Below are 12,369 nucleotides of genomic sequence, written 5' to 3' on the forward strand. Positions count from 1 at the left end.
TAGTATGCCAATCACAATATGTCCTCTTCCACAGTACATCTCCGCCTTCTTCTGCTCTAATACACGGAAGTGCCAACCATAGCATGGCCGCTATTAGGCCACTTTGTTCAAAGGTTTCCCAGCACTGTGAGGACGTGGAGGCTGCGCCGTGTGACATCAGGGGACGTGTATACGAGGGGACGGGAGTGGAGAGGAGCTGCTGGCTGCAGTCACAGTGATAGTACTGCGATTGGCCAAGGTGAGTGACAGGTGGAGGGATCTGGCAGTCACCCTGCATCAATGGCCATAGACATCTCATGTTATCGATCGGCTTATGGTGTCCCCTTCATATTCTATTGCTATTAACCTTATCCATATATGACATCATTCCCTGTCACAAGCCATTGCACAGTGGATTACAGTGTCACATCATCTGATTGTCCTGTACAATGTTCTCCTGTATGACATCATCCCCAGATTATATACCAGTGTATTATTTGGGAACAGATCCATCTCACCACACAGGTTACAATCTGATTGTACAATCTCCCGTGTATGTGTATACTGTGTATGTATAGTACACGGACTGTCCTGATTGGATAGATGATAGCGATGAGCTCCATTCTAAACCCACCTGAGCTATCCCGCCGGGAAGCCATCACAGCCGACGTTCCATTCTGTCATTCCTTTTAGTATGTCCCGCCGACAGCCAATCATAGGCGGTGGAGGCATTCTCTGCCTGCAGTAGGGTTGCCTCCTCATCCCTTTAAACCCAAACACATATGAATTACAGAGGTTCTGAGGCTGATTTACCACCTCCATACCGGGCACTTACACCCCCTTCATGCCCAAGCCAATTTTCAGCTTTCAGCGCTGTCGTTGTTTAAATGACAATTGCGCGGTCGTGCTACACTGTACCCAAACAGAATTTGTGTAATTTTTTTCCCCCAGAAATAGAGCTTTCTTTTAGTGGTATTTGTTCATGCTGCCTTTTTTTATTTTTTGATAAACAAATAAAAAAAAGACCGAAAATTTAGAATTTTTTTTTTAACCCGATCAATGTGCGATTCAATCAAAACAATAAAATTGGCAAACGATTGAAATGCCATAACATTCCTTTTGTCCAATTTAGATTGGTTTCATAATTGAAAATAATAGAATGTTGCACATCGATTGTCACCACTGAAATGCTTTGTTCTGGAATTAGATTGTATGTTGAGCCATTGGATTGTGAGACTGCATGGTGAAAACAGAGATGTGATCAATACCTTTATGATCATATATTAGCTATCGATTGAAATCCACTTCCCTGTGTATGGGTTGTGGATTATAGATCAGTTATTCCCATTGGAATAGATCAATTTGAAAGAGAAATCAATCATTTATTGAAGTGTGTATGGCCATCCTACTATGTATTGTGATGCTCAGAGGGCCCTATCATTACTCCATGCTTATTAGGACAAACATTGGAAGCACTCCCAATCCTGAATCAGGCTGCTGTCCTTGTAAAATCTTTTTCTTGCTGTGCTGCAAAATAAACGTGTATTTCTGATGGTCTCTGACCCTTCCAGGAGGATTCTCTCTATTCCAGGAGATGCAGTTTATTCGTCCTCCTGGGCACTGATGTCCATCATAGTCCTGGCAGCAGTTGGGGATGCTTCTCATGATGTATGTTTTTAAATAAGACAAAAGGAGATGCCCGGTGTCCGAAGCAATGCCACACTTGATGCAAGAATATCAATCATTTATAGTGAATCAAGAATAAACAAATCTAACCAACGCATTTCAGGGGAACTGCCTCCCCCTTCTTCAAGGCTATTGGTATGTATCAACGGAGATAGGTGGGCTTCGTGGTGGTACTCGTCTCTGTAAAGAGCCTTGTGCTGACAGATTATGGCTGGAACGGTACAGAGGCAGTACCAATAGCCCTGAAGGAGGGGGAGCTCCCCCATGTTGGTTCCATGTGTTTGTTCTTGATTCTCAATAAATGATTGATATCCTTCCATCAAGTGTGACATCACTTTGGACACAGGACACTCCTCTTTTATTATTTAAAAATCCCTTCTACTGAAGCGACATCTGAGTCAGACCAGTTCAGGTAGCAGCACAGAGTTTCAAAGGAAGTCATAGACCTCCATTTATCCAGAGAATTGCTTTAATACAGAAATAAAATAATCCAATGTGTTCAGAGCAAGGGGTGATGGCAGGGTCTCTTTAAAGCTGAACTCCAGTAAAACCAAAAATCTGCCCTTGCAGTTGGCAGCCCTTCACTGCAAGGGTTAAAGCGGGAGTCCGCCGGGACTCCGCGTTTTTTTTTTTTTTTTAAAAGCCAGCAGCTACAAATACTGCAGCTGCTGACTTTTAAAATAGTGACACTTACCTGTCCAGCGTGCCCGTGATGTCGGCACCCGAAGCCGATCTGTAGATCGTTTCTCAGGTGCTGCCGCCGCCATCTTGGGTATGGGAATCAGGAAATGGAGCCTTTCGGCTTCATTTTCCAGTTCCCTACTGCGCATGCGCGAGCCGCTCTGCGCAATAAGGACGGTCCCCGCTGCCTCTGGGATCTGTGTGTTTTCCCAGCAGGCAGCGGGGCACTTGCGGAAAGGGGCGTAATCTACGCCCCTTTCCGCAGAGAGCTATCCCGGAAGGTCCATTTTAGGGTGGACCTCCGCTTTAACTGCTTGTTTAGGTCTCGGGGGCTGCTAAAAGCAGTTTTACTTAGCTGCTGCTTCTACAGGAAGAGCAGTCCCTGCAGCATCTTCTTGTCTTCAGCCTGGTGGTCATAGGTCCTCTCACAATATCGGGTCCAATGCAGAGCCCATACCTCTGCATTGGACTTGTGAAAACTGAGATACAGTCCACTGCCACAGTGGAGGGGAGAAATGGAGAGCACCGGCTTCTGAGGGAACAGAGGTTCTGGTTAGTAAAACTGCTTTTTGTGCCCTCTAGACCTAAACAAACAAGCTTTTAACCCTTGCAGGGTGGGTGCAGCTCAACTGCGAGGGAGTGTTGTGTGGTATTATTTTATTTATTTTTTTCATCCCGGTTACAAAAAACCCATTTACCAGCCCTTCCTTCCCCCATGTAAATAGAAATGTTCCTTACCTTAGACCCTGCTTTCCTCCTCTAGTGCACTGTGAAGTAGCGTATTCTGGCAAGATTTGGGGTCCTCCGAACTCCCAGGATTCCACTCGACGACTGAGCAACTTGACCAGAGCCTTGGTGCGTGGGCCAGACTCTGGGATCTTCGGTAAATAGCTTTATTTTATTGGTATTTTCACCACTTCTAGATTGGGGCTTATAATTAGGATTTTCTTGATGCAAGGTCAACTTAAAGTGATACTAAAGTCTTTGTTATTTTTTTATTTATTTATTTTTTTGTTTAAAAATAACATGTTATACCTGCCTGCCCTGTGAAGTGGTTTTGCACAGGTCCATCACTGCTGCTCCTGGCCCCTCCCTCCTGCCTGGTGCCCCCACAGTAAGCAGCTTGCTATGAGGCACCCAAGCCGAGCCATTGCTCTGTGTGTCCATTCAGACATGGAGCCACAGCTCGGCCCCTCTCTCTCTCCCTCTCTCCCCTTATTGGCTCACTGACTTCGACTGCAATGGGAGCCAATGGCACCCGCTGCTGTGTCTCAGCCAATCAGGAGGGAGAGTCTTGGACAACTGAGTCTCTCGTACAACATCGCTGGTTCAAGATGGGCTTACGTAAGTATTAGAGGGGCTGATGGGTGGCCGCTGCACACAGAAGGCTTTTTTATGCACAGAATGTATTAAGATAAAAAACCTTCTGCCTTTACAACCACTTTACCCACTTGCTGACGCAGATATACTGTGGCAATTAGCAGCACTGTGCAAATTGCCGTACATGTAAGGTGGCTCGCGCAGTGGCTGGCATGCTCCTGCTGCAAAAGTGTGTCCGTGGGTCAGGCGGACTCGATGTCCGCTGGCAACCTGCGATCGCCTAGTACATAGGCAGAACTGGGATCTGCCAGTGTAAACAAGGTGGATCTCCGTTCTGACATTTCAGAGATCTCTGTCATGTTCCAGTGAGCCAACACACCTAGGGAACACACTTAACCCCTTAATCGCCCCCTGGTGTTAACCACTTCCCTGCCAGAGTCATTTTTACAGTGATCAGTGCATTTTTATAGCAAAAAGTGTAATTTGGGGTCAGATTTGTCCACCGCAATCTCGCAGATCACCTCCATTACTAGTAAAAAAATCAAAAAAATAAAAATTCCTAAAACTATCCCATAGTTTGGTTTGCGCAAAAGTTATTGTGTCTACAATCAATATAAGCCTATTGCGATATTTTTTCCAAAAAAATAAAAAATGTTGCTCTTTGTTTATAGTGCAAAAAAAAAAAAAAAAAACGCAGAGGTGATCAAATACCACCAAAAGAAAGCTCTATTTGTGGGGAAAAAAAAGAATGTAAATTTTGTTTGGGTACAGTGTCGCACGACTGTGCAAATTGTCAGTTAAAGCGTCGCAGTGCCGTATCGCAAAAAATGCTCTGGTCATTAACCACTTAAGCCCCGGACCAATTTGCAGCCAAAGGACCAAGCCCCTTTTTGCGATTTGGCACTGCATTGCTTTAACTGACAATTGCGCGGTCGTGCAACGTGGCTCCCAAACAAAATTGGCGTCCTTTTTTCCCACAAATAGAGCTTTCTTTTGGTGGTATTTGATCACCTCTGCCATTTTTATTTTTTGCGCTATAAACAAAAAGAGAGCTACAATTTTGAAAAAAATGCAATATTTGCTATAATAAATATCCCCAAAAAATATATATAACATTTTTTTTTTTCCCTCAGTTTAGGCCGATACGTATTCTTCTACATATTTTTGGTAAAAAAATCGCTATTAGCGATTGGTTTGCGCAAAAGTTATAGTGTTTACAAAATAGGAGATAGTTTTATGTTTCAATCATTTTTATTAAAGGTTTACAATGCAGAAAGAAAAAAACAAAGGTCTCAACTTTTCGTTATATCAGTAAAACAAGTTCAATGTGCATTACAGTTATCATTTTGGTTATCTCCTATGACGCTCCTTCAGTAACATTTCTAGTTCTACATTTCCTTCCAGTGCTTTTATGGGTTAGTGATGACTACCATTCTATTGCTAACTATGAATCGTGATTTCAACGTGAAGTGCAACATCTATGGTTTACACCTTATTACGCCTCCGCCCATCGGGAAGACCCCACCCCCACTTTCTCCACGGGTGACCCTGGGTCCTCTCCCGGGCGAGTGCCGACCACCACCCACCATGCAGGCCATGACCTGACAGGAATAAATAACCAATATTGCAACAGATCGCGCTTCAATTGAGACCAGTAAGTTTTAAAGCGGAGGTCCACCCTAAAGTGGGCCTTCCGCTCATCGGAACCCTCCCCCCCTCCGGCGCCACAATTGGCACCTTTCAGGGGGGAGGGGGGTGCAGATACCTGTACAGTACAGGTATCTGCACCCACTTCCGGGATAGCTCTCTGCGGAAAGAGGCGTAGATTACGCCCCTTTCCGCAAGTGCCCGCCCCTTTCCGCAAGTGCCCCGCTGCCTACTGGGAAACACACAGATCCCAGAGGCAGCGGGGACCGTCCTTATTGCGCAGCGCGACTCGCGCATGCGCAGTAGGGAACCGGGAAATGAAGCCGAAAGGCTCCATTTCCTGATTCCCATACCCAAGATGGCGGCGGCAGCACCCGAGAGACGATCTAGAGATCGGCTTCGGGTGTAGACATCGCGGGCGCGCTGGACAGGTAAGTGTCACTATTTTAAAAGTCAGCAGCTGCAGTATTTGTAGCTGCTGGCTTTAAAAAAAAAAAAAAAACACGGAGTCCCGGCAGACTCCCGCTTTAAGTGGTAAAGCAAACAAAAAGGAAGGGGAGGTAGAAAGAACAAATCAGAGAGGGGATAGGAATAGGGAAAGGCAAGGGGGGGGGAAAGGGTTTGGGCAGCCGTGGTCCTGTGTCACAAGGCCCATATCTCTGGAATATAGTTACTCAATATGTGTCTTGGGATCATTAGTCAGATATGCAATCCATGGGTCCCATATTCTATGGAACAACCTTCTCTTGTCCTGTGACAGTGCTGTCAACCTCTCGTTTATCATCAACCACGACATTTTATGTTTAAGCTGTGCAATCGGCAGGGCGGCAGATCTCCAATTCCTTGCTGTGGTAATTTTTGCAGATAGAAATATGAATGTAAGGAGTCTTCTTTGGGACTTAGAGGCCTCCACCACCCTGCTGCCTAAGAGGGCTTGTTTAGCTGATTTAGTCAGGTTTAAGCTAGTGAGGGTATAAATAAAGTTATACACTCTAATCCAGAATCTTCTAACTTTAGGGCATGTCCGCCAGATATGATGGGTTGACCCCACCTGACCACACCCTCTAAAACATTGGGAGGTGGCCCCTGGTACAAAGGTGGCCAGTCTGGCCGGTACCATGTACCACCTCAGAAGAACCTTATAGTTAGCCTCTATAACAGAGGTATTAATAAGTGATCGATATGCCGTCTCAGAAATTGCATGCCAGTCTTCTAGTTCAAAAGTTTCCTGAAGGTCCTGTTCCCATTGGATCATGTAGTTCAGTTGCCTTGTAGCACACCTCAGTATTGTGTGTGTGTGTATATAGCAGATATGTGGCCCCCAATTTTATCGTATTGTCTGCATAGCTGTTCCATGGGAGTCAGGGTCGCCAAGTCCCCCCTGCAAGCTACGGTTTGTACATAATGGTGTAGTTGGGCATATCTATACTTTTCTGCAGGCGGCATATCCTATTTTTCTGTTCTAGCACATTCAGAAAGCATACCTCTATGGTCACACAGATCAGCAATGCGTAATAAACCTTTATTTGTCCACCAATCAAATTGTAGAGGAGAGAGGCCCGGGGTGAACTCTCTATTTCTTAATAATGGTGCTAGTGGATTGTGGGGTGATTTGAATTTGTGTATTCTAGACAACTTGTCCCATATTTCCAATGCTAGGGAGAGGGTGGGACACAGTATGAGTGGCCTGTCTTTCATTAAAAGCCACATGATCTTTGAGATCTCCTTTTCTTTTAGGGGATAGTTTTATAGCATTTTTATTAATATATTTATTTTTACTATTAATGGCGGCGATCAGTGATTTTTATTGTGACTGCGACATTATGGTGGACACATAGGATGTTTTTGACACATTTTTGGGACCATTGTCATTTATACAGCAATCAGTGCTATTTAAATGCACTGATTCCTGTGTAAATGACACTAGCAGTTAAGGAGTTAACCCATTTAGGGGTTATGTGTGACGTTGTTGGTTTTTTATGGTGAGGGCGTGGCCTGGCATATGATGTCACTGATCGTCTTTCCCTATAAAAAGGAACAGACGATCGGTGATGGCCACACTAGGAAGCACGGGGAGAGGTTTTTTACACAGACCTCTCCTCCTTCAGCTCTGACCCGATCGCGGGACACCAGCGGCGATCGGGTCCGCTGGTCCCGCGGCCACGGTCACGGAGCTCAGGAACTGGTCACTCCCGATCCACGGCTGGGCACTTAAGGAATCACGTACAGGTACTTGATTGTGCCCAGGCGGTCCTTAAGCATTTAAGGGGGCAAATCCTTCTGGGGCTGAAGTGGTTAAGCTGATCAGTCCTAAAAACTTACTGAACTAACAGCACTATTTTGTCTGCAGGTGCCTGCGATGGTCTTTAGAACAGGGCTCGACAAAACCCGGGCGCCAGGTCGCATTTGCGACTAGAATTAGCGACCTGGCGCCTGGGGCATCACAGCTGGAGAATAAAATGGTGGTCGTTGCAATACTGTCTGTCACACCGTATTTGCACAGCGGACTTACAAGCGCACTTTTTTGGGGAAAATTTATTTAATAACAAAAAAAAAGACAACAGTAAAGTTAGCCCAATTTTTTTTTATATTGTGAAAGATAATGTTACGTCGAGTAAATTGATACCCAACATGACATACTTCAAAATTGCGCCCGCTCATGGAATGGCGACAAACTTTTACACTTCAAAATCTCCATAGGCGACGTTTAAAAAATTCTACAGGTTGCATGTTTTAAGTTACAGAGGAGGTCTGGGGCTAGAATTATTGCTCTCACTCTACCGATCGCAGCGATACCTCACATGTGTGGTTTGAACACCGCTTTCATATATGCGTTGGCTTCTGCACGCAAGCTTGGCGGGACAGGGCGCGTTTAAAAAATTTTTTTTTATTATTTTAACTTTTATTTTTATTTTTTTCACTGTTCTTTTAAAAAAAGAAAAAAAAAATGTGTGTCACTTTTATTCCTATTACAAGGAATGTAAAAATCCCTTGTAATAGAAAAAAGCATGACAGGTCCTCTTGTATATGAGATCTGGGGTCGGAGAGACCTCACATCTCATATTTACACTAAAATGCAATTTAAAAAAAAATTGTCATTTGAAAAAAATAAAATGTCCCTCTAAGAGCTATGGGCAATGACTTGGAGACAGGTGAGGGGCTGGGGGCAATCTTCCCCTCACTCGTCTCCATGTCAGGCCAGGGACAGGTCCAGATCGCCGTCACGGACCTGGCTCCTAACTTTTTTAGCTGGCTCCTAGATTCCAAGCAAATTTGTCAAGCCCTGCTTTAGAATAATTCCTTTGTCACTGTTCGGTCTCTGGATAACAAAGGCTCAGCCCCTGCCCAAGTAAACGGGGGACGTTTTCAAGCATAGTTCATGTCAATCTGGAATTGTACTTCAGGCCTGGAAGATTTTACCCTCTAAATGACCAAAGCATTTTTTGCGATCCGGCACTGCGTCACTTTAACCGACAACTGCGTGGTCATGTGACGCTGTACCCAAACAAAATTGATTGTCTTTTTTTTTTTTTTTTTATCCCCACAAATAGAGCTTTCTTTTGGTGCTATTTGATCACCTGTGCAGTTTCTATTTTTTGCGCTATAAAGAAAAAAAGACCGACAATTTTGAAATAAAGCAATATTTTTTTAATTTTTGCTATAATAAATATCCCCCAAAAATATATGAAAAAAATATGAAAAAAAGTCTTCCTCAGTTTAGGCCGATATGTATTCTTTAACATATTTTTGGTAAAAAAAAAAAATCGCAATAAGTGTCTATTGATTGGTTTGCGCAAAAGTTATAGGGCCTACAAAATGGGGAATAGATTTATGGCATTTTTATTATTTTATATTTTTATATATATATTATATTATTTTATTTTTAATTTTTTTTTTCTAATAATGGCGGTGATCTATTTTTATTGGGACTGACATTGTGGCAGACAGATCGGACGCTTTTGACACTATTTTGGGACCATTGACATTTATACAGCAGTCAAAGCTAAAAATAGCCACTGAATACTGTATAAATGTCACTGTCAGGGAAGGGGTTAAACACTAGGGGGTGATCAGGGGGTAAATGTGTTCCCTCAGCGTGTTCTAACTGTAGGGGAGATGTGCTACCACTGGGAGCAGTAGATCCCTGTCATGTCACTAGGCAGAACAGGGAAATGCTTTTTTTACATTTCCCAATTCTGCCTCGCCTCACCGAGATGGAGGGTTGCCAGCAGACATCGAGTCGGTGGGACCCGCGGGCAAGCTACCACGGCGGTCTCTGGCCTGCTATCCTGCTTTTGCGGACTGACGTACAGTTACATCATTTTGCACAGGAGTGTCATTCTGCCAATGTATATTGGCATGAGCCGGTCAGCAAGCGATTAAAGTGATTGTGAACCTCAGACATGAAATCTGAACAAAGCATATCCCTCTACAGTGTGTACTTGTTTCAGTTAAGAGCACTAAGACTCTATTCACACCAATGTGTTTTCTTTTTTGCTTTTTGTAGAAACGTAGGGCATTATTTTTAACATGAGTTCCTATGAAAAATATTCAAATCAATGCATTTTTGTGCCTCTGCATTTTTTAACTTTTTATTAAATGCAAAACGGTCCTTTTTTTTTTTTTTTTTTTTTTTGGTTCAATAGACTTCATCGGAGAAGCTGCAGAAAAGCATGTAGTGCATTTTTACTGTGTTTTTTTGCCACGATTTGCATTTAAAAATTTTCCACAAAAAAACACGTAAGAAGCACTGCAGAAACGCTCAAAAGCAAACTGCATAGTTGTGAATGGAGCCCAAGTGTCATATCTGTCTGCTGCTTCATTCCTCTGCTATCAGTATGAATCGCTTCTCACAAGTTTTCCTGACACCAAGCGAAAAATGGTGACAAGAGAGGGACCTCCAGCTGTGTCGAGGGGAGTGTGTGTCTCTTCCCTCCAATCAGCTCTCAGAGCTCTCTTCACTGAACTTGCAGAGTGTAATTTTCTCGGACAAGCTTTATAATTCAGTAATTTGAACAGTTGTAGAAAAGGGAGGGCTACAGATAATCTGGTACTCATGTAGGAGGATTTGTTTCATCTTGGTGTATCATCTGAGGCCAATCACCTCACAGGGTATATGTAAGGGTTTACAACCACTTATAAAGTGACCTTGTCAGTTATTTTCTTGAGATAAACATGGAGGCTGTCATTACTGACTTCTCACTCTAATACTAGCTCTCTGCTGACATTCCTGCTCCACCAGTTTGAGTCACTGACCCAGAACAAGTGTGCCTTTCCTCATCCTTCCTGAAATGTGTCCTTGTAATGGGCCAATGACTTGGATAGTATTAAAGCCAACTCCAGGAAAAATGAAATGTAAATGGCGCATTGTGCATCAATTAGTTTAGACCCCTTTCACACTGTCCCGCCCATAGTGTCTGCGGTAAAGCGCCGTTATTTTTATCGGCGTTTTGCAGTGCATTTCAGCCGCTAGCGGGGGGGGGGGGGGGGTTTGACCCCCGCTAGTGGCAGAGAAAGGGTTAAAACTGGCCACAATGCACCGCAATAGCGGTGTTTTGCCAGCGGTATAGCCGCACTGCCCCATTGATTTCAATGGGGAGCAGTGGTGGAGGAGCAGTAAACACACCGTTCCTTCACTGCTCCAAAGAACCTGCTGGCAGGACTTTTCCTGACACCCTGCCAGCGCAATGCTCCAGTGTGAAAGCCCTCGGTCCTTGTATAACTGTCCCTGCTATGGCTGGGGAAGAATCTAGAGGAGTGAGATCTGCACTCCATTAGATTCATTGGAAGGCAGGTGAGACATTGGGGATCTTTTAGACCTCTGATGTCTCATTAAAGGGAACCTGTCACAAAACATACACCACATTGGGGACTATGTGATGGAATTAAAAGCATTTCAAAACAGTGTAAGGAGTTAAAGTTACACCAAAATCACCCTCCCCCCCATGAAGTGAGATCAATAATTCTAGGCCCTTTATTCAAGGTTATAACTATACTGATGACCTGTAGGGGCTTCTAAAGCTCTGCCTATGCATTTTTCTCCACTGCTGGGGATCTCTGTTCTCCACGCTTCTCTTTGTTTCTTCCTCTCCCCTCCCCCCCTTCTGGAGGTAACAATTTGTACCTACTATGCACCAAATGAGAGACGGCTCCATTTCCATCCTATTTGTTTGCTATAATCCAAGCTCATCTGAATAACGCATTGCTTTTGTTCGGTGATTCTAATCTGGTTCTTAACACTAAACTGGATCGCTCCTCTCCTGGTCCATCAGTCTGACAACTTCTCTAAGGCATACTGTGCCCTGTTGGATAAATATGGTCTTGTGGCTATTTGGAGGGAGCTTCAGCCCATAGCAAGGGACTATACTTTCTATTCCCACCCACATGCAAGCTATTATTGCATCGACCATGTGTTTACCCAAAGACAATTCCTTCCTCAAACTATATCCACCTCTATCTTGACAGTGCTTTGGTCAGACCATGATCGCATCTTGGTCACATGTAGGTCACTTTTGTTTAAACCTTTGCTGACGTCCTTGTGTCTCAACAACTCCCTTTTGTCTCGCTCTAATGTAGTGGAGGAACTTTGCACTAAATCAGTGGAATATTTCACTCTTAACACAGGTTTTGTCGGCTCTTCCGTTACTCTGTGGGAAGCATACGAGGCTGTCATCTGTGGTCATTTGATACAACCGGCGTCTACGAGGAAGAAAGAAAAATTAGCCCACATAGCATGCCTGGAATCTGAGCTGAATGCAGCTACAGCTCATTTGCAGCAAAATCCTCCAACTGAATCATGGCAGGGTTTAGCGTCTTCAAGCAGATCTTGACCTATGTTTGACGGACAGAGTCCGTTGGACCACATAGAAATGTTATGCTAATAACAATAAGATAGGCTCAATATTGGCTAATAAACTTAAATCCTTTGCTCCCAGACACCAAGATTATTTCTTATCGTACATCACGGGACACAGAGCCATAGTAGTTACTATTTGGGTTATAGGCCACCTTCAGGTGATGGACACTGGCATGCCCTAAGACAAAAAGTACACTCCC

General features: G+C 44.0%; 1 protein-coding gene across 1 annotated transcript in view; it reads left to right on the top strand.

The window, feature by feature from the left end:
• Positions 1 to 217: 217 nt before the first annotated feature.
• Positions 218 to 12,369, top strand: part of PLPP6 (phospholipid phosphatase 6) — a 32,557-nt gene continuing 20,405 nt past the window's right edge. Inside the window, exons 1-2 of the mRNA XM_077452638.1 lie at positions 218 to 238; positions 3,110 to 3,229. The gene's annotated coding sequence lies outside the window, so the exon portion shown is untranslated. The remainder of the gene's footprint in view (positions 239 to 3,109; positions 3,230 to 12,369) is intronic.

The sequence above is a fragment of the Lithobates pipiens genome, unplaced genomic scaffold (assembly GCF_037356315.1).
Source record: "Lithobates pipiens isolate NorthernLeopardFrog02 unplaced genomic scaffold, aLitPip1_a1.2 Scaffold_23, whole genome shotgun sequence".
Taxonomy (NCBI): Eukaryota; Metazoa; Chordata; class Amphibia; order Anura; family Ranidae; genus Lithobates; species Lithobates pipiens.